General features: G+C 41.8%; 1 protein-coding gene and 1 long non-coding RNA gene across 2 annotated transcripts in view; both read left to right on the forward strand.

Moving 5' to 3' along the window:
- The window catches only part of cstf3 (cleavage stimulation factor, 3' pre-RNA, subunit 3), a 97,096-nt gene that overhangs the window by 18,041 nt on the left and 55,538 nt on the right, over nt 1-23,517 (forward strand). The window lies entirely within an intron of this gene.
- Nucleotides 3,673-4,641, forward strand: LOC137327749 (uncharacterized). The gene is made up of 2 exons (XR_010964537.1): nt 3,673-3,839; nt 4,493-4,641. It is a non-coding gene; the product is annotated as an uncharacterized lncRNA (long non-coding RNA).

The following is a 23,517-nucleotide window of genomic DNA, read 5'->3' on the forward strand; positions in this document are numbered from 1 at the left end:
CTTGATGCTTTATTATGTTCCATGGATCTGATTTTCCCCTGTACTTTATTTTTAATCTTTTGAATTAGACAGATCTCAGTTTTGTAATCCCATCTCTTCCTATTCTCAATTTTCCCTTTATGGCTTTGGCAGCTTTCTCACAAACTTCATTCAGCTTTTGGCGTAGCTTTAGTGCTTAAACATACACCACCACAGAATGGGAAAGTGTGGCTCAATCTGAGTTTCTGATCTGAATTGAACCAGATGCAGCCTGCAGCATCACCTAGTCTGGGGCAGAGGAGGGTGGTGTTGAGAGAGAATTGAAAAAGGATGTCTTCTACCCTCTACTGGTAGGGCCAAGTGAGTATTGACAGAGACCAGGAACTAGCTGCCGTTTTGGAAGAGACAAAATAAAAAAGCGTAGGGATATATAAATTAAATAATCAATTCAGAATTGTTTTTTAACTGTCAAAATAAAGGCTATAAATTATATTTTAAAATTTGGAATGCAAGTTCAGAAACAAAAGATATAATCAGTGGCTTATCTAATTTGGAAATAGGATAAGTGATGCCTCAAGCCTTGGTATGAGGGGCTCAGGTTAAGAGGAGGAATAAAACGGTGAAGGCTAAGACTGGCAATGATTATATAAAGGAATATGGGTGCAGGCTTTTATGTAAAACTGAGTTAGGAAACTACATTCAAGGGAGTAGCTAGGACTGGAAAATGGGATGAAATTACAGAATATTTTGCAGATATCTAAGCCAGTAGATTTGGGAGAGGTTTAGAAAAAGCAGACTAATTTTAATCTGCCCTGAGATTTCATTGTCCAAGTTTGTCCTAGCATAAATAAATAGAGAACAAAATGGAGAAACATTTAAAATAACAATCCAGTACTGTTCTAGTGATTGGGACCAGTATATTTGTGTAAGCAGTAATTTAGGAATGCAACCCTTCAAAGCAGAATTGACCACACAAACAATAAATTAAAATTATTAAACTGTGCCTTGTGTTTTTTTTATAAGCTATACTGACTGTCCTGAGGTATGCTAGATGCAATAATATAAGATTACAATAGGTTCCTTCCACTTTTTTTACATTTTCCTTTCAATATTTCCCACATTTCTTCTTAAGGCGCTGCCTTATGATGGAACACGATTCTACAAATTCCCTTCAGTGCCTCACTACTGGAGACTCTTGACTGTGTCCGTAAGATATTCAATCATGCGGATATCATAGCCAAGCCTGATCTTGTCTTCACCAGAAATTTATATACGTGTACTACCCAACAATAGTCACTGGAATTTCTTTGTGTATTCTGGGGTGCCTGTTCACAAAAATCAACTGTTGCACAGACACCTTGGGGCACAGCACACTGTACAGTTGAATAAAATTATGATGTGGGTTTATGCTTGTGATTTCCTGGTGGTGGGCTCCCAATTGCAGCAAAGCTGATTGATTGCTGAAAGAGAGCCATAGCACTTCTACTGTCCAGTCCCTCCCTAACATGGCACGTGTGCACAAAGGGAAAATTTCTGGGCATGAAGATAGAAAGAAGAAACACTTTTATACAAAAAAAAAGTTGTACTATGAAAGTCAGAGTTCAGGTAATTCTTCATTTTTGCCTGATATTTGTAGATAACCTTTTCAGTCTTTTTACACATGACATGGGTGCATCCCTATATATCTTAGTAAATTCTGCACTGTGGTTATCTGAAAACCACAATTGTCAGACATTTGTTGCAAAGTGAACCAACATGGACACACTGGAAGGCTCCATTTGTAATGTCTGTTCTTGTAACCTCGCTAGCTGTGAGTATTTCTGGGAAGGATGACAATGGGTCTGCATTATCACGCAAGACCCAATGGTTAAGATGTTCAAAGATCTCCTGATGAGCATACACTGTGACTATAGTAATGCTGCCTGGCTCTCTACATCTTGCAGCTGTAGTTCGATGCAGTGTGTTCAAAACTCATAGCATGTCTATTTTGTAGATATTGATACAGCATGAGTATTTTGGATGTTATCAGGGTGGGTGTTTTATGGGAAGGAGGAGAAGTAGTAGGAGATTGGTTGCTGCAATAGGTTCGGACACTGGTCTTTCACCTCAGGCATCTAGATGCAAATCTAGTCCAGACTAGTGGGATGAAAGGCGTCTTCTCAGCCAGTTTTAATGTTCTCGTGGAGTGAGTGAAGGTCTCAGTCCAGTTCAGAATGGGAATGTGTCCATCTTATATAACTGCCCATAATTTGCCATTAAATTAGGATTCAGGCTGGTTGGAATGGAAAATGAAAAAATTCAAACTAATTTAGAAGCTATTCTTCAGGCTGAAATGCAGGCATATTATTGGAGCAGAGCCAAGGAAGTTTTATTCTGTATCTAACCTTGAATTACTCAATGTGGGAAGTAGAGAAGTATTTCATTCTGCAGCACTGATATCATTCACCTTGAGCACAGAAAAAAAAATTAGGACAATTTAGCAAAGAATTAAAAAAAACAACTCCCATCTGTAACTGACCTCGTGCACAAAACATACTGGATTTACATATTTTTCCAGAGTATGGAACAGTTTTTTAAATGAACTTGTTTCTCAATTATTTACATAAAATGTACCACTAAGTGACACCATTTGAGTTACCTAAGGCTTGTTTCAACCCCATCCCATTCAAAACATCAAAAACTGATCATGGCCAGTTGCGTTCTTTAAAGAAAGATCCAACAAACATACATGTTTTAATTTTGTACTTTTTATAGGCAACCATTTTGCCAGTAGGAGCCTGAAATTGCTATCAAAAGTTGCCAGGGATTTTATTTGCTAGATGTTATCGTTGCCTGCACTAAGCCCACTGCGTAATCTTGAGCACCAAAGAACGTGTATTGTATCCTTAATAATGGTGTATAGTATGCTTTAATTTTTTTAAGCATTAAAAAAGCAAACAAAACACTGGGATTCATCTCTAGAGGGATAGAATTGAAAAGCAGAGAAGTTAGGTTAAACTTGTATAGCACCTTGGTTCGACCACACTTCGAGTACTGTGCACAGTTCTAGTCTCTATTATAAAATGGATTTGGAGGCACTGGAGAAAGTGAAAAAAAGATTTACAAGGATGATACTAGAACTGAGGCTATACCTATCAGGAAAGATTGAATGGCCTGGGCTCTTTCCTCTAGAAAAGAGAAGGCTGAGTGGTGACCTGATGGAGGTCTTTAAGATTATGAAAGGGTTTGTTAGGGTAGACGTAGAGATGATGTTTCCACTTGTGGGAGAGACCAAAACTAGGGACCATAAATATAAGATAGTTACTAAAGCCAATAGGGAATTCAGGAAAAACTTTTTTACCCAGAGAGTGGTTAGAGTGTGGAATTCACTACCACATAGAGTAGTTGAGGCAAATACCTTAGATGCATTTAAGGGGAAGCTAGGTAAGCACATGGAGTCAGGAATAGAAGGTTATGTTGGTAGGATTTGATGGAGGGGTGGGAGGAGGCTTATGTGCAGCACATGGACCAGTTGGGATGAATGACGTGTTTCTGTAGTGTAAGTTCTACGTAGTAAAGTCTGTTCAGTAAAAGTACAGATGTCAGTACTTTTGAGTAGTGGAACTTTGTGACTTTTCCCAAGGCTGATAACTCTGGGGTGGGGGGGGGGGCTTTTTTTTGTCCATGTATGCTTCGATAACTGTTCAAATTTTAATTTGCTGAATGCTTGTCTTCCCTGACCTATTTGTACAAGTATTTTCAAAATGTGAGGAATGCTGGAAAAGCACTATTTCTCATAATGTTCCTAAATGCACGCACTTCCTAGAAGAGGGAACAACATTTCAAAGAAGATATAGGGTGAAGGAGAACATTGAATGCAGGTACATTTAACAGCTGAAGAGATCAGACCATTGTTTCCCATCTGGTATATGTTCCAAACCCTCCCAATGCTTTAAATGTTATGAGTGGGGGGGGGGGGGGGGGGGGGGTTGAATGTGCACACTTATTAATGTGGAGCCCTGCCCATTTGGCCTTATTTTAGTCAATACATGGTATACTGTACAGCATATTTATGGTCATTTTCTTTGTGAAAATCACGTACTTTTTGTTACACATGTAACCAAAGGCAAGAATTTTTTTAAAAACAAGACTATCCAGCATGGGGCCAATTGCAAAATCTCATTTTGATTGCCAAACCTCATGATTGTTTTACAGTTTTGAGTTTTTCAGGATTCCTTGCTGCCAGATACCTGTTGCTTTAACTGGGCTTTGAACTGTCAGTACTTGGATTCTTCATGGTTATGGACTTGTTTTGATTCTTGAGCTCCTTAGACGAGACCTATTTAGATATATCCTTCATATCTTGTTAAAACTCCATACATCAGTGTACACTTCTTGTCTACAAAGCCTTGCTTCCTGATAAGTTTTTGCAACTTTTGTGTTACTGCTTACTATTATAAATTCCTGTGTCCATATTTACAATGGGATCTGCCTATGTAAACTTGTCATGCTGTAAATTACACTCTTCCGCCAGTGGTCGTGCCTGTTTTGTGTCCCCCAGTTCCTCGGCCTGTACTGCAGACATTCCTATGCTCCAACCGACTCTACCTGCTTCCCAAATTGCTGTAAGTTGCTATTTAACTATATGAATAATATAAAAATAAAAGTATTGTATCAAAATAAGGACAGAATGTATGATGTCTTATTAAAAAATCTTGTATCTTTGTTCCCTGATTCAACTATTCCCCACTGTCTAACTCAGTTCACTTGAAGTGTGTGCTTGGCCTTGACTCCTTCATTGTGCAATGCCACAGAAGAGTAACTGGTATAACAGAAAACTTCTGCATTAAATAGGCATGACTGATTTTTTTTTCCCCTCACCCTTAACCCACCAATTTTTATATTATAGATAGATCAACAAGTGGATAAAATGTATGTTTGATTGTCCTGAAAATGTGGATAAGGAATTGTATTTGTTTTAACTTGTCTAAATCTTCAATAGAAATCAATTGAGCTGACCAATTTTGGTAACATTTTCTTATTTACTTCCCTCTTTCACCCCCTATCCCATGTTTTCTGTGAGTTCATTGTACAGCTTCTGTAGCCTGTGGATATCAGACACAGTCGGTGCAACTCAGCTGGGATAATGGTTAGTTTATTTCATCTTTCCCCTCTCCCCATACTCTGACAAGATTAGCAAAACTTCCACTTTTGTAGATTTCTCATGTGGGAGAGGGACTAGTTTCCTGTGTAGAACTGTAGTGTTGTAGCTACAGGACCATCCCAATGTGCACGGTATTACATCTACAATTCATAGCAAACTTAGTTACAGATAACAGTGCTATATTTGGCTTTCCAAAAAAGGAACTTGATCCTGGCAATAATCATTTATGGTTAAGAAATTTGCAGTAAATGTAAGGATGAATTGGAGAAATAAATTTGAAGTGCTCTCCAAAAGTAATGGGAATGAGAAGCCACTTTAAAATCCTGTAGTAAAACAATGATTTGTGTTTCTGTCCAAATTCTAAAAGGAGTATGGTACTTTGGCAATCATTTCCATGATCAGATTACTTGTTCAGCTGGTTGGAGTCAAGGACACTTTCTGTTGACCTTATTCATATTCACACTATAATCCACTGCCAATGAAGCAAAATCCCAAACTCTAATTGATCTGTTCAGGCATTGGGGAACTATGGAACAGATATCTGCAGCAGTAAACTGATTGTTGATTGCATGATCAGTCTTCCATTATACTTATTTCTATCTTCCTAAGCTTTTCTATAAAGGATAAAAATATTGAATCTGAAATAACTAAGTACTAGATATACATTGTAGATCTGTCAGGAAGGGGTTTGAGTAGGATAGGAACATTGACCCAGAATCGCGCAACTATCTGGCGTTTGGTTTGTTATATACCGTAAAAGTCCCAGAAAGTTTGGATGAGAGTTATGCCATTAATTATACCGTAATTTCCTGGGACCTTTGCGCTGCTCCACCTATACCCTCACCGAATCTGCAAAATTGATCATTGCCCCCCCCCCCCCCCGGGGTTAAGTCAATGGCGATTGCAATTTTTCTCTGTTTACGGCAGTTCTCTCGCCTAAGGCCAGTTTGACTGGAAGATAGTGATGTAGCTGAACGTATTTAAATTTGAGTTCAAAATAATTGATTGAAGTAAAATGAAATCTTAATATTTTTTAATTCTCGGCTAAAATTAATCAAAACACTTCATTGTTGTGTGTTAGGTTTAATGTATAATGTGCACGGTGTGGGGCACTGTGCCGACACATGCCATTGATGAAAGTGAGAGGGAAATTTGTTCAGGCTTTTTTTTGGGCTGGAAATGGTTGTGCTCGCAGCGCACGCCAGAAGCCAGAGGCCGAAGGCTCGTTCGGAGTTGGGCCTCGTGAATAATTCTAGATAGCTGCGGGCACCTGTCCGGTCTCCTGAGGCAGCTCGCCGGTTTGATCTGGACCAATTTTGCAGGCTATGACGCTGGCAGCGGCCCTTGGGTAGGTCCTGGGAGGCTTCTTGTGGTTGGTGGGGGGGCACACGAGTGCAGGCCGGCAGCGGACCACAATAGTACTGTGGAGTCGCAAGGAAAACACCTGCTCCTAGTTGCACATTAAGATAAGTTAAAAAGAAAAAACTTGCCTTTATGTTGGCCGCCAGAAATCCCTTTAACAGCTGCAGAAGGAACCAGAAAAACTGAGTGGACTCAGTTTCTGACCAATTTCGGAGAGGGTTCCTTAAATAGGCATCAGGTCCCTTGTTGGCATATACAAAGGGCCTGCCTGTTTGAGGTGGCCGCCAAGGATGCCTGACTAGCACCTGAGCCAACCTTGGGGAACGGGAGGACGTAGACACTGATATTGGACCCTTTTGTCTTTTCCATGCTCGAGAAACTAGGTCCAACCGTGTCCATTTCCCTGCCTCTTCCTTTCCCCCCCCCCCCCCCCCCCCAAAAAAAAAACCCACCCACCGTTAGTTTAATCTGAGACTTTAGGTAGCTTAAATTACTAATGTCATCTTCTGAATAAATAGTAGAAAATAAATCTAAATGTTCCTGGAAGATGAATGCAGCACCTGAGTGTCCATAACTCAAAACAAATTTCTGCAAGTGGGAGATAAAAATAGATGAGTCCAGCTGAGGGTGTCATTATGCCTATGCCGCACGACCCATTTCAATTTCCTTCCTAATCACGTTTTTTCTAAACACGGATTGATGAGGCATGCTCCCTAAGCTGGTACTTCAGATTGGTGTTTGGGCTCGTAACAGGTTCAGTGCTGCATGTGGCTAAGATCAGTATAAATATCGCATGTGTTTATTTCCACCCCCCCCCCCCCTCACCCCGTGCTTACTTCTTTAGGTTAGGTACCATATTTCATTTTGCTGGGCTTGAGGATGGTTTGTTGGGCCCAGCATGTCTTTTGACAGAAATGCTGTGCCGTTGACCTGTATTTAGTGAGTGTTTCAACAATGCTTGACTAGCCAAAGTGATCTCATTTGAAATTTTGATAGCACTTCAGTTAAACATGGCCTACACTAACTACCCGTTGTGTTTTTTATAAACATTTGCTTAATGTCAGAACAGCACTACCATACTGCACACTTCCACTGCACCTTTGCTTCGAATTACCTACATATACTCATTCTTTTTACTTAACTCAGTCATTTAACAGTTCTCCTTTAATGATTATTACACACAAATGCAAGGGTGCCAAATACTGAGTCTTTATCACACACACATAAACATGGATTAAAAACTAGTGTTCAACAAGATCATGTGACATTGTGTGTGTGTGTATATATTACATAAAGCTAAGCAATAAAATGTGCAAACTTAACACAACTTAAAAAAAAATCACAAAGACAACCGAAACAAATGTTAAATGCTTCAAATTGTTTTTTGTGAACTAGTTAATAGTATGTATAGAATTAATAGACTTAAGCAATTTTTGTCCACCTAAATTCTGTAATGCTTGTCCATGTGTTTTTGTCAGACTTGTACGGAGCAACGGTTTGGCTCCTTTCAGTTCTTTAATGGGTGTAACAAAGAGTCCCTAAAATAGGTATGGCATTGTTCCAACTTTTATCTTCTTTACAAAAAACATTTTCAAGCTGTTTATCCCCCACATAAAACCACTGCATCAAAAGGTGCAGATGAATAGAACCCATTGGTTCAGTTCCTTCATTCCCAGTGGGTAAAGACTAATGCCAATGCCTACTGTAGTACTAAGATGCACAGACCAGAAGGTCCTGGATTGAATTTCCAGCCAGTGCTAATTTAGCCTATTGTTACAATCTCAGCTGGGCTAGCGGTTAGCATCCTGCAATTGAGCCCTGCTCCTCTAGGGTAGGGAGGGCAAAAATCTCGTAGCATCACTATAATGGCTGATGTTCTGCTGTCTGGGGCAGTGCTGATAGTCATTGCATTCTCGATGTTTCCTGAGAGTGGTTAAAGTTGACACTTCACTTACTTTAACTTGTTACTTTGGAATTGGTAGGCACTGGTGTGAATACAGAACCATGGGAATGGGTATTCCTAGGGTTCACAGTTGCCTCTAGCTGAACCAATATGTGATGAGTACCAATTTGCAACAGTGACTACACTTCAAAAGTACTTAGAATCATACAGCACAGAAGGAGATCATTTGTGTCGACTCTTGGAAAGAGCTATCCAATTTAGTCCCACACCCCATAACCCTGCAAATTAGTCCTTTTCAAGTAGATGTCCAATTGCCTTTTGAAAGTTCCTACGGAATCTGCTTCCATCACCCTTTGAGGTAGTGCATTCAAGAAGTTAACAACCCTCTGAAAAAATTTCTCCTAATTTCCCCTCTAGTTCTTTTGCCAATTATTTTAAATCTATGACCTCTGGTTACCGACCCACTTGCCAGAGGAAACAGTTTCTCCCTACTTGCTCTATCAAAACCCCATATAATGTTGAATACCTCTATTAGGTCTCCCCTTAACCACCTCTGCTCTAAGGAGAACAATCCCAACTTCTCCAATCTCTCTACATAACTGAAGTCCCTCATCCCTGGTATCATCCTGGTAAACAACCTCTACCCTCTCCAAGGCCTTTGATATCCTAAGTGTGGTGCCTAGAATTGTACAAAATATTCCAGCTGAGGCCTAACCAGTGATTTGTAACGGTTTAGCATGACTTCCTTGATTTTGTGTTCAATGCCCATATTTACAAAATCAAATATCCCATATGCATAACCGCCTTATCAACTTGCCCTGCCACCTTCAAAGATTTGTGAATATGCTTCCCCAGGTCCCTTTGCTCTTGTACCCCCCTTAAAATAGTACCATTTAGATTATACTGCCTCTCCGTGTTCCTCCCAAAGTCCATCACTTCATTTATCCGCATCAAATTACATCCACGGTTTGTCTGCCCATTTCACCAGTCTGTCTGTCCTGAAATCTGCTACTATCCTGTTCACTATTTACTACATTGCCAAATTTTGTATCATCCACAAATGTCGAAATTATACTTTGTATACAAGTGCAGGTCATTTATATATAACAAGAAAAGCAATGGTCCTAATACCGACCCCTGGGGGACCCCACTGCACACTTCCCTCCAGTCAGAGAAACATCCATTCACCACTACTCTCTGCCTCCTATCCTTTAGCCAATTATGTACCCAAGTTACCACCATTCCTTTAATACTTGTGCTTCTATTTTCCGAATAAGTCTGTTATGCGGTACTTCACCAAATGTCCTTTGAAAGTCCATATATACATCTACTGCACTACTGTCATCGACCTTCTCTGACTCAAAATCAGGTTAGTCAGACATGATTTGCCTTTAACAAATCCATGCTGGCTGTCCCTTATTAACCCATGCTTCTCCAAGTGAGAATTAATTTTGTCCTTGACAATGGTCTCTAGTAGTTTTCCCAACATTGAAGTTAGACTGACTGGCCTGTATTTACCTGGTTTATCGCTCCCCTTTTTTTGAACAGTCGTGTGACATTTGCAGTCCTCTGGCATCACTTCCATATCCAAGGAGGACTGAAAGATTGTGGTCAGTCGCTTCTATCTCCACCATAGTTTCCCTCAGCAACCTAGGGTGCATTCCATCTGAACCGGGTGACTTTGAGTGACGCCAGCCTATTTCACACCTCATTTCTATCTATTTTTATCCTACCCATCTTATCACTACTCCCCCCTCCTCTACTGCGACATTAACTTTATCCTCTTACTTTGTGAAGACAGATGCAAAGTACTCATTCAGTACCTCACATGCCCTCTGCCTCCTAATCAGCCCCACCATTCCTTTTATAACTATCTTTTTACTTCTTATTTGTTCATAAAAGATTTTTGGGTTCTCTTCTGTTACCCGTTAATCTTTTCTCATACTCTTTTTGCCCTCCTTATATGCTTTTTCAGTTTCCCCCTGCACCCTCTTCTGCCCGGTTTTTGACACTATTCTGTACCTGACATGTCATAAACCTCCTTTTTCTGTTTTATTTTAACCTCTATTTCCATTGTCATCCAAAGAGCTCTAGCTTTGGATGCCCCATCTTTCCTTATGGGAATATGTTTGGTTTGTACCTGAACTATCTCCGCCTTGAAGGCCTGCCATTGCTTATTTACTGTTTTGTTGGCCAATCTTTGTTTCCAGTCCACCTGTGCCATATCCCTTCTCAAATCCCTGAAATTGGTGCTCTTCCAGTTGGGTATTTTCACTGTTAATTTTTCTTTGGCCCTTTCCATAACTACATGAAATCTAATTATATTATCACTTACCCAGATGTTCTCCCACTGAAACACATTCCACTTGCCCTACTTCATGCCCCAGAACTAGATCCAGCACTGCTTCCTTCCTCACTGGGCTAGAAACATACTGATTAAGAAAGTTCTCCTGTACACATTTTAGGAATTCTTCACCCTCCTTGCCCTTTGCTCTGTTTTTTCCCCAGTCTATATTAGGGTAATTGGAGATCCCTACTATTACTGCTATTTTTACATTCCTCTGAAATTTGCCAACAGATTTGTTCCTCATATCTCCTCACTATTTGGGGATCTATAGTAAACATAACAGCTCCTTTTCTGTTCCTTGACTCTAACCAAATAGATTCAGTCTTTGAACCCTCTAGTATATTGTCCCTCTTAGACTGTAATGTTATCCTTGATCAATGCTGTTCTTCCCCCCCCCCCCCCCCCCAAAGCATTTTTTCCTTCCCTATCCCTCCTGAACACATTGTAGCCAGGAATGTTTAGTTCCCATTCCTGCCCATGTTTAAGCCAGGTCTCAGTTATGGCCACTCTCATAACCCAACATGGCAGCTTATACCTGAACACTGAGGGAATCAAGGGATATGGGGATAGGGCAGGAAAGCGGAGTTGAGGTAGATAATCATTCATGATCTTATTGAGTCGTGGAGGCAAGCTCGAGGAGCCGCATGGCTTACTTTTTCTTATGTCAACCTTATTTGTAACACTTTTCTTTCATTAACACGCGTGCATTCCAACACCATGTTAGTCGGCTTTGCTTTTTTCTTCCATCTAATTCCTGCTCTTTCTACACTATTCTTTGTTCCGTCGCTGTTTTTCCCTCCTAGTTTACTATGCACCTTGTCTGCTCTCTGCTGTTGTGTCCAGGTGCCCATCCCCCTGCCAAATTAGTTTAAACCCTCCGCCACAGCATTAGTTAACCTCCCCGTGAGGACATTGGTCCCAGTCCTGTTCAGGTGCAACCCGTCTGGCTTGTACAGGACCCTTCTACCCCAGAACTGGTCCCAATGCCCCAGGAATCTGAAGGCCTACCTCCTGCACCACTTCTCCAGCCACACATTCACCTGCACTATCTTCCTGTTTCTGTACTCACTAGCATATGGCACTAGGAGTAATTCAGAGATTACCACCTTTTAAGGTCCTGTTCATCGGCTGTAAAGAGCTTTGGGACGTCCTACGGTCATGAAAGACACTATATAAATGCAAGTTCCTTCTTTCTGGCCTCCTTAGTTTGAAGTCATATGGTCTTACCACGTTGTATATGCCTAGCTCTCCATTTTTTTTCTCTTACTGGCAGCCATCTCTGCTGTCATTTTGCAAAAATCTTTTTAAAAACTTCTGTTTTTTTCTCCTCCAATGTCCCCCCCCATATTCTGTGACAGAATTGATTTGGGTCTGATTCCACAGGTACTGACACCTTGTTCAAATGGCCATTCTTCCATGTGTTGGTCCAAATAGCTTAGGCAGGCTATGGAAGGGGTCATAGCTGAACCTCTTTATGCACGCACATACAATCTAGCAGGAATTAATGAATAGCAGTGGGGTGAAGAACCCTGGCCACTGCTTACTCAAGTTGTAACATCCAACTGTTGCTCAGCTGAGGCCAGTCAGCTGTGTCTTAATACTACACCAAACAGGGTACGATAGTGTAGCGGTTATATTACTGGACTAGTAATCTAGAGAATGTCACCCACTATGGCAGTTTGAGAATTTGAACTTTAAAAAAAAAGACTGGTAATTAAATAAAACTGGCATCAGTAAAAGTGCTGTCAGACTGCCGTAAAAAACCTCAATTGGTTCACTAATGCCTTTAGGGAAGGAAACCTGCCGTCCTTACTTGGTCTGACCTAAATGTGACTCCAATCCCACATTAGTTGACTCTTAACTGCTGTCATCACTCCCCTCCTCAAAAAACCCACCCTTCACCCCTCTCCTTGCAAACTACCGCCCCATTTCCAACCTCCCTTTCCTCTCCAAAGTCCTTGAAATATGTTGTCATCTCCCAAATCCATGCCCATCTTTCCTGCAACTCCATGTTTTGAATCCTTCCAATCAGGTTTCTGCCCCGCCACAGTACTGAAACGGCCCTAATCAAAGTCACAAGTGATATCCTGTGACTGTGGCGGTGGTAAACTATCCCTCCGCATCCTTGACCTGATTGCAGCCTTTGATACGGTTAACCATACCATCCTCCAACGCCTCCTCTGTCTTCAAGCTGGGTGGGACTGTGTTTGCCTGGTTCCATTCATGTCTAACCAGTTGTAGACAGAGAATCACCTGTAATGGCTTCTCTTCCCACTCCCGCACTGTTACCTCTGAAGTTCCCCAAGGATCTATCCTTGGCCCCCTCCTATTTCTCACCTACACGCTGCCCCTAAGCGACATCATCCGAAAACACCACGTCAGATTCCACATGCACGCTGATGACACCCAGGTCTAACCTCACCAGCACCTCCCTTGACCCCCTCCATTGTGTCTCATTTGTCACATTGCTTGTCTGACATTCAGAACTGGATGATCAAAAATTTCCTCCAACTTAATATTGGGAAGACCCAAACCATTGTCTTTGGTACCACAGCAAACTGTTTCTTAGCCACCGACTCCATCCTTTCCCCTGGCTGCTGTCTGAGGCTGAATCAGACCGTTCGCAACCGTGGCATCCTATTTGACCCTCAGATGAGCTTCCGACCACAAATCTGCTCCATCACCAAAACCACCTACTTCCACCTCTGTAACGTCACCTGTCTCCGTCCCTGCCTCAGCTCATCTGCTGAAACCGTCATCTGTGCCTTTGTAACCTCTAGCCTGGACTATTCCAATGATCTCCTGGCTGGCCTCCCATCTTCCACCCTCCATAAACTTGAGCTCATCCAAAACTCTGCTGCCTGTATCCTAACTCGCACCAAGTCCCGTTCACCCATCACGCCTGTATTGGCTCCCGGTCTGGGAAGACCTCGATTTTAAAATTCTCATCCTTGTTTTCAAATCCCTCCATAGCCTCGCCCCTCCCTATCTCTTAACTTCTTCCAGCCCTACAACCCTCTCAGATCTCTGCGCTCCTCTAATTCTGACTTCTTGCAAATCCCTGATTTTAATCACTCCACCATTGGCGGTTGTGCCTTCAGCTGCCTAGGCCCTAAGCACTGGAATTCTCTTAAGACGCTCCTTAAAACCTACCTCTGACCAAGCATTTGGTCACCTGACCTGATTCCTCCTTACGTGGCTCGGTGTCAAATTTTGTTTGTTAACGCTCCTGTGAAGCGCCTTGGGATGTTTTACTACGTTAAAGGCGCTATATAAATGCAAGTTGTTGTTGCCCTCTGAAGTGGTGTAGCAAGCCACTCAGTTATATCAAACTGCTACATGCAGCGGTTCAAGAAGGCGGCCCAGCACCACCACCTCAGAGCAACTAGGGATGGGCAATAAATGCCGGCCTTGCCAGTGATGCCCACATCCCCAGTGAATTTTTTTAAAAGTACCGTTACCTATTAGGCCAGGATTGTTGGGCCATCTACATGGAGCACTGTGACCCCTGGGGCCTGATAACTCAATTACACCTATATTAATTGCCATTTTTTCCTGTTTAAATTTTGTAACCTTGGAAAATGTGCTGTGGTCCAATTGATGGGTAAATTGTAAATAAGTTGTTAGTATCAGCAACTTGATATATGCAAATTAATGTGAAAATTCATTTAACCGTTACCAATTATATGTGGACCTGTGGCAAAATACTTGGACGTTGCTGCACTAGGTACATGGGAGGACTAAATTTGTAATGAGTTTTCCAATTTTGTATAAGTAGCAAACGAGGACCAAACGGTTAGTTCTAATCTGTCCTAATGTTGTGCATCCTTGAACAATGTGTTGACATTTGGAGCAGCTCCAAGGAGTGTTCAAGACCATAGCATTGATTGAATTATGTTTTGCATCAACTCAGAAGGTTGGGGGCAGGGCAAAGGTGCCAGATCTGGCAGGGTTTACACAATCTCCTTCCCAGTTAAGCCACATGACTACTGATCCCAGGATTCTACTTTTGTTTTGGTGCCTATTGATATCAAAGCAATAGTTAATGTGGCTAAAATTCCAGTGTTTTTTTTTTGAAGTAACAATCAAATTAGACTTCGGTTGATTGCATTGGTGCAAACTTTAATCATTGCAGCATCTGCCATTTATAGCAATCTTGAAAGATTCCTGGGTTAAAATTACTCAGCTATTGAAGTCTACTTCAATTATTATTGACTCAAATACTGGGACAAATTATTAATTCAGGAGTCACTGCACTTTTGCGATTTTTCTTGAGAAACTTGTGTTGAGTTATGGATAGTAGAACTTGTGCAATTTACAGCCATATGGATCAACACACAACTTCAGTTCCACTTGTGCCACCCAGACTTCTCTTGACCTCAGTAAAAGTTTCTAGTTCATTGGCTGAGCCCAGTGGCTAAAATGTACCTAATGTAGCCAAACCTGGATTCTTGGGGTCAAATACCATAGAATAAAGGGATATGGCAAAACATCACCTGCTATACTTAGGTTCAAGTTACATTTCGTTCAATGACTATAAGACACTGGTCACTTCTTATTTCTTCGATTTCTTGGTGGTTTTCTACATACAACTAAAATACTAGTCACCAATATAAAATAGGGCACCAATGACTTTAGAAAGAAATTTTAGGAAGCTGGATAACCAGAAAGTACCAATATGTCCACAGCATTTTTCAAAGAAATCAGAATCATATCTGTCTTGGGTTCAAATTTTACTGATTAGACAGTACAAATCATAGCAGCAATTACTTGGCCCTTTGTGGCAGAGACTTATTTTTCCAATGTGGCTGGCATAAAACTGATTTAAACCATTACAACAGGCCACTCAATGCCCTTGAGATAAGGGTATCACCTGTAGCCCAGCAATTTTTGATTTCCTGATATGCCTGGTTATTTTTCTGGTCTCATTTTCCACTGGCAGTCACATTATGGGAGATGTTCCACCCCCTCCCATTTTAAGTCTGAAGGGCCAGGCTCTTTGTATAGTCAAAAATGCAACATCTTTGAAGGAAGCGGACTTCCTTTGAGACATAGACTGGAGGAATTGTAGAATCTTGTAACACAGAAGGTGGCCATTCGGCCCATCATGCCCATGCTGCCTCTTTGAAAGAGCTATCCAATTAGTCCCACTCACCTCTTTCCCCGTAGCCCTGCAAATTTCCCCCCTTCAAGAATTTATCCAATTCCCTTTTAAAATTTATTATTGAATCTGCTTCCACCACCCTTTCAGGCAGTGCATTCCACATCCTAACTTGCTGTGTTTAAAAAAAAAAAGAAAATGTCCTCATCACCTCTGGTTCTTTTGCCAATTACCTTAAATCTGCGTCCTCTGGTTACCGACCCTTCTGCCACTGGAAACAGATAATAGCAGCAATTACTTGGCCCTTTGTGGCAGCAGAGACTTATTTTTCCAATGTGGATGGCATAAAACTGATTTAAACTTTTACAACAGACCACTCAATGCCCTTGCGATAGGGGTATCAACTGTAGCCCAGCAATTTTTGATTTCCTGATATGCCTGGTTACTCGTCAAATTATGGGATTTACTCTTATCAAAACCCTTTGTGATTTTGAACACCTATGAAATCTCCCCATGACCACCTCTGCTGTAAGGAGAACAACCCCAGTTTCACTAGTGTCTCCACTTTTCTGAAATCTTTCTTCCCTGGTACCATTCTAGTAAATCTCCTCTGCACCCTCTCTAAGGCCTTGACGTCCTTCCTAAAGTGTGGTGCCCAGAATTGGTCATAATACTGCAGCTGAACCAGTGATTTATAAAGGTTTTGTACTCTATGCCTCTATTTACAAACCAAAGGGGGACCCTTTGTAATATGCCTTTTTAACAGTCTTCTCAACTTGTCCTGCCACCTTCAAAGACTTGTGTATGTGCACCCCCAGGTGTCTATTCCTGCACCACCTTTAAAATTACACCATTTTGTTTATATTGCCTCTCTTCATTCTTCCTACCAAATTAAATCACTTCACACTTTCTTGCGTTGACTTTCATCTGCCACGTGTCTGCCCATTTCACTGTCTATCCTGAAGTCTATTACTATCCTCAAGTCTATTACTATCCTCATTGTTTACTACATTTCCAAGTTTTGTTTCATCTGCATATTTTAAAATCATGCCCTGTACACCCAAATCCAGGTCATTTTTTTTATATATATATATATATATATATATATATATATATAAAAATCAAAAAGAGCAGGGGTCCCAACACTGACCCCTGGGGGACACCACTGCACACTTCCCTCCAAGTCTGAAAAACAACCGCTCACCATTAATCTCTGATTTCTGTCCCGTAGCCAGTTACGTAGGCTGCTGCCCCTTTAATCCCATGGGCTTCAATTTTGCTAGTATGTGGTACTTTATCAAATGCCTTTTGAAAGTCTATATACGCATCAACCGCACTATCCTTATCAACCTTCTCTATTACCTCATCAAAGAACTCAATCAAGTTAGTCAAACACGATTTGCCTTTAACAAATCCATGCTGACTTTAATTTATTAACCCATATTTTTCCAAGTGCCAATTAATTTTGTCCTGGATTACTGTCTCTCAAAGTTTCCCCACCACCGATGTCAGGCTGATTGGCCTGTAGTTGCCGGGTTTATCCCTCTCATTTTTTGAACAGGGGTATAACATTTGCAATCTTCTAGTCGTCTGGCACCATTCCATATATCCAAGGATTGGAAGACTGTGGCCAGAGCCTCTGCAATTTCCAGTCTTACTTCCTTCAGCAATCTAGGATGCATCCTATCCAGATTGAATGACTTTTCTACTTTGAGTGCTGCCAACCTCCTCTATCTATTTTTATCCTATCTAATTTCTCTACTACCTCCTCCTTTACTGTGACATTGGCAGCATCCTCTTTAGTGAAGACAGATGCAAAGTACTCATTTCGTACCTCAGCCATGCCCTCCACAAGAAGATCTTCTTGGTCCCTAAGTGGCCCCACCCTTCCTTTGACTACCGTTTTTTTATTATTTCTATGTTTATAGAAGACTTTTGGGTTCTCTTTTATGTTTCCTGCTAATCTATTATATACTCTTTTTGCCCCTCTTATTTCCTTTTTCAGTTCTCCTCAGCTCCTATACTCACGTTGGCTCTCCACTCAATTATGAACCTGATATTTATCAAAGGCCTTTTTCTGTTTCATTTTAATCTCTATACCTGGAGTCATCCAGGGAGCTCTAGCTTTAGATTCCCTTCCTTTTTCCCCCTTGTGGGGAAGGGCAGCAAGTGTACCCCCCAACCTTGTTTCAAATGAACTGGATTGCATGAAAATGGGGGCCCAGAAAGAAACTGATTCTGCTTTTGCCTCCGTGCTGCACCAGTGACTCAAGTTTGCTAAGTTCACAAAGTGCCATGTGCGCCAGTGAAGAATTGTATTTGATATTTATCAGGTGAGTGAGCTTTTGCCTCATTGGGCAGTCAGGTAAGGGAGATTGTCAGAAGATCTTTGTCATTTCACAAGGGATAACTTTTCAAGGCAGTGGCTTTCTCGGTCCAGCTGGAGTGCTCCTACCAAGTAAATCTTGTTTCCCGAAATACGGAAGCTTCTGTTTTTCCAGTCTGTAGTGAAGATACCAATGAGACATGAAAGCTTGAGGCTCTTCCAACATTCCCTGGACCTGAACACCTTGAATATTGCCTTCAAAACGGAGGCTTTCAAAATGGTTACACTGCAGATAATTACGATTGTATACTAGAAGAACTGCCTGGTGGACCTTGAGGATATAAACTTTAACATAAGAGTTTCAGAAAACCTACAGGAAACGCTTGGGGCTGAATGTGGAAGAAGCAAACTACTGGTTCTCGCGTCAGCATTTAGGGTGTGTTTACATGACCGTTATACCCGAATGTGGGTGTTATTAAAGCATAACCAACTGGAGGTTTGTCAATCAGTTACATTTGATCTCAGTTCCTAATGTCTAGTGTATTTCCAGTGCACATTTCAACCAGTGCAGGAATGATGTTATACTGTTGTTCACACTATTTCCTGATACCTCTGCTAGATCATTACTCGTACAGTGAGTCCTCAGTGTAGAAGTGAAAATTTAAAGGGTCAAGGAAGTCACAAAATAATGATTTTTGAAGGATGCTTTATGTGATTTTCTCTCTACCTCCCACCACTCCCCAACCCCAATCCTTTGGCCCATTTAGTTCTGAAAGCCATGGTGCATGCCTTCTGGCACTATATTTTGCTTAACTTCTAGAAATGTAGCTAATGGGTTTCCCTGTGGGAATATTTGTTTTCTGGAGGATTGGAGTGTTGTGGCCACTGCCGTTGCCCTCCAAATCAGTACTACAGGAAGAGGTGGATTTACCTGGACTTGTCTGAGGAAATATCTACATAGTGTGAAAATACAGCATGCAGCAAAGACACCTGCAACCAACCCACGTCAAACGTTTTGCAGCATTAGTGGTAGGGGGAGTACCAGCACGTTCAACTGTTTTGGGTCAGCCTTCTAGTCTAGCATAGGCAGCATCTGCATTGTTTGCCAATGTGTTCCCCGCAGGTATGACATGACTAATGCATTGGTAAGCGTATTTTGTCTTTTCTACTGATTAGCAACGGACGTGTGACACAGCTATCCAAATACCACCGTACTTCCCAAAGTACACAGTGTCCTTGATGGCAGCCAGCAAGTTTATGCTCCTCTGGCAGCACAACTTGATCTTCTCACCTGTGAATCACCCATGCTTGCTCCTCAAAACTGCAAACTGCATTCTGTGACGTGTGTAGTTCTGCTGCTGGCAAAGATTGGTGAGAGGGAAGCAGGGTGTTGAGGCATTCTCTCAGGTTGCTGTTCCAGGCCTACAATGACAGAAAAGTGAATTATAGTCTTAGCCCCACGAGAGATCTTGCAACAGAGCTCACATTGTAAGATGCTGACTGATTGCTTTTTCTGTGGTTGTGTATGAGCCTCTGGGGCTGGCTGTGAAAAGTGTCCAAATGCATGGTACTAGTCTATAGCTTGGGGAGACTTACAGCTTCACCATTTCTTACCACCTTGATTCTCTTAAAGATCATCCAGGATGGCCTCCTCCAAAGGGGTCACGGGCATGTAATTTCTGAACCCTTCTCCAATTCTCTTTCCATGTACTGTCATCTTGTCATGCAGGCAGAGACTTGACTTGTGTAGTTTCAAAGAGTGCATGCAGAGCAATGGATGTGCCCAAGCTGCAATCTATCATGGTCGTCATTAAGTGACCACGCAGCTACAGTGAGTTACAGTGCTTGTGAATGAGGCTTTTAGTTATTTGTTGCAGCTGCACCATTGTTCTGTGCTCTGCATGGTCAGCTTAGAAACGGCCGTAATATTTTATACGGCATCGTATGGACCAGCAGTAAATGTGAAACATGTATGTGGACTATGCACCTATCAAATGAAACTTGGTTCAGCTCACTTTGGCAGCTTCCTTGAAGTGCCACCTTCTTACACACCTGTTCCCAGGTCTTGCAGGTGGTGTGCCCTGCTGACTTCTGGGGAGAGTCTCCTGGAGTGGCAAGCAAGGCAACCCTCCAAGCATCTACCTCATGCAGCATCACCTCCACTTTGTCAACTATGAAATGGGGTTTGTATGCTGTGCTCTAGCAATAGCTCACAGACTCTGGCTCTGGCCTCCAAGTTTGTTCTGCCACCTCCAAGTTTATCGTGCTAGTTCCTAAGTATTTTTCGCTCCAAACAGCCTTTGAAAAGCTCAAACGTGCATTAAAATACTTGGTCTTTTTAAAGGTAAATAATTATTCCTCCTTAAATGGCTGCTTCCCTTGTAAGTGACCAGATCCCTTAAAATTCTCCTACTAGCACTTGATATCAGCCTGTGAATTCCAGGCTCCTCCCCAGCAAGTTCCCAGTACCATGCTCAATGTGGGTTAGGAGTTCACCCCCCAGAAGAGTCAGCACTTAATCCAATCAGGTGGGCTCTAATATTGTGCCCTACTTGGTCTGTGCATAGACGTAAAAATTGATGCCTGCAGTGGTAGTCTTTCTCCGACTGCAGCATTTCACATCTATCCTGGTCTTAGAGACTCCTCTTGAAACATTACACATAGCTCTTCAGGGAAGTTGGACTTCAATTGTAAATTGAAGAAAAGTCCCTACTGGTTTCACACATCCCTAAGCAACTAAACTATTTTAGGGACAGACAACTTACTCAGCAAACAGTAAGATTCAGATGCAGTGTGTAGATGCCGATTATGAGCTTGATATCCACGATACTGGATATGTCTTTATGACTATACCATAACAATACATTCTTGCAGAATGGTCTCCCTGGAACACAGTGGGACCACAGCACATGCAAATAAATCCAAAGATAGTTTTCATTTTAAAAACTTTTGAGTAGATTGCAGCTGCATACTTTATGTCTGTCGATGAGATGGCTACAGCTTACTCCTCAGGTTGAGTACCTATCTTCAGACAGCATGAATCCAAAGGCCATGAATTACACTGGCCAGTCTTAGCACATAATTGGGCTCGAGATGTAGCAGTATCGATAGAGCAATATATATATGCTGCTGGATCTGGATGTTTCTAGTCCAAGAAAAGAAGCATGGCTTGATTAAGTTCTACGAAATGAAGTTGGACAAATAACCGAAGAGTGAAACAACAGCATAGGTTGAATGTGAAAATAGAAAAGGATGAAGTACAATCAAAGATAGAGGTGCTTGACTGGAAAGAGGCATAGTTCTGTAAGAAAAAGGATTTGGCCAAAATTAGCTGGGCAGAAAAGTTAGCAAACAGGATGATGGATCAACAGTGGGGAATCGTCAAATATGAGGTGGATGGAGTACAAAATAGATGTACTCTATAAGGCAAATAGAGGGGACTTTGAAAGATAGAACTCCATGGATAAATAGATTAAAACTAGCTGAAATTCAAGGGAGGCATATGATGAAACTAGGGCTAACGATATATTGGAAACAACAGCAACAGTTTGCATTTATATAGCGCCTTTAACGTAGTAAAATATTCCCAAGGTGTTTCACAGGAGTGTTATCAAACAAAATTTGACACCGAGCCACATAGAGATAGTAGGACAGGTGACCAAAAGCTTGGTCAAAGAGGTAGGTTTAAAAGAGCCTCTTAAAAGAGTAGAGTGGCATAGAGGTTTAGGGCCTAGGCAGCTGAAGGCTGGGGAGATGGAAATCAGGGATGGGCAAGAGGCCAGAATTTGAGGAGGGTTGTAGGGCTGGAGGAGGTTACAAAGATAGGGAGGGGCGAGGCCACGGAGGGATTTGAAGGCACGGATCAGAATTTTAAATTTGAGGTGTTGCCGGACCAGGAGCCAATGTAGGTCGGCGAGCACAGGGGTGATGGTTGATCGGGACTTGGTGTGAATTAGGATATGGGCAGCGGAGTTTTGGATGAGCTGAAGTTTGTGGAGGGTGAGAGGCCGGCTAAGAGAGTACTGGAATAGTCGATTCTGGAGGTAACAAAGGCATGGATAAGGGTTTCAGGAACCGATGGGCAGAGACGGGATATTATGGAGGTGGAAGTAGGCGGTTTTGGTGATGAAGAGGGTATGTGGTTGGAAGCTCAGCTCAGGGCCAACTGACGCTGAGGTTGTAAACAGTCTGATTCAGCCTCAAGACAGCGGCCAGGGAGTGGAGTCGATGGCCAGGGAACGGAGTTTGTGGCGGGGACTGAAGACAATGGCTTCGGTCTTCCCAATATTTAATTGGAGGAAATTTCTGCTGATCCAATACTGGATGTCGGACAAGCAGCGTGACAAATCAGAGGCAGTGGAGGGGTCGAGAGAGGAGGTAGAACTCAGGAATATTGAAAGTGAAAAGGGCTAAAGGGGAATATGAAAAAGCCCTCGTGGATAATATAAAAATGAAATAGACTGTATGCAGCATGTTAAAGTTTATGAAGGGTGGAAGATGGGAGGCTGGACAGGAGAGCATTGGAATAGTAGAGTCTGGAGGTAAAAGCATGGATGAGGGTTTCAGCAGCAGATGGGCTGAGGTAGTGGTAGAGACTGGTAATATTATGGAGGTGGAAGTAGGTAGTCTTTGTGATGGAGAGGATATGGTGTCGCTAGCTCAGCTCAGGATCAAATAGGACGCTGAGATAGTGACCAATTGTAAGATAAAGGGAATGCAGCAGATGAAGTGTATATAGATTTATAGGAAGATGCTCGACAGGGTTTCTCACAGGAAGCTTGTTACAAAAATTCAGGCTCATGGTATAAGATGAAATATATAGCATAGATAGAAAGTTGGTTGAGGAAGTAGTGTGCTGAAATTTTCTTCAAAAATAATGTCTCCGCTTTATTGGTAATCAAAGAGCTGCAGCGTTCTATACAGATAGAACCAAGAACATTTGGTGATTATAGGCAGTAGATTTGTTTGGTAAAATAATAGGTGAACCTGTTGCATTACAATGTAGAATGTATTTAACTGTCATTAGAAACTACCCAGCAGAAGTTTTAACCAAGCTGTGACCACATATGGGCCAACATGCCTTCAGAGCAATACGATCTTCTCAGAGTGCAGAAATTTTATTTTGCCAATGACGACTTGGATAAACTACTAGTACCAATCGAGCAGCCCACAAAACAGTAAAGTACAAGGTTGTAATATCAGAGGAAAAGCTTGAGAGTGAACATGTAATGTTTACCTGGTGTGTTAATGGCTGGATTTCCTGCAGGTGCCCGTATTTGGTAACTGCAGGGGTGTGGCTGCTCGATTTGTTCCAGTTATAGTTTGAAAAACAATGCCCTATGCTTGACAGTATAGA

Source organism: Heptranchias perlo, chromosome 12 (assembly GCF_035084215.1).
Source record: "Heptranchias perlo isolate sHepPer1 chromosome 12, sHepPer1.hap1, whole genome shotgun sequence".
NCBI lineage: Eukaryota > Metazoa > Chordata > Chondrichthyes > Hexanchiformes > Hexanchidae > Heptranchias > Heptranchias perlo.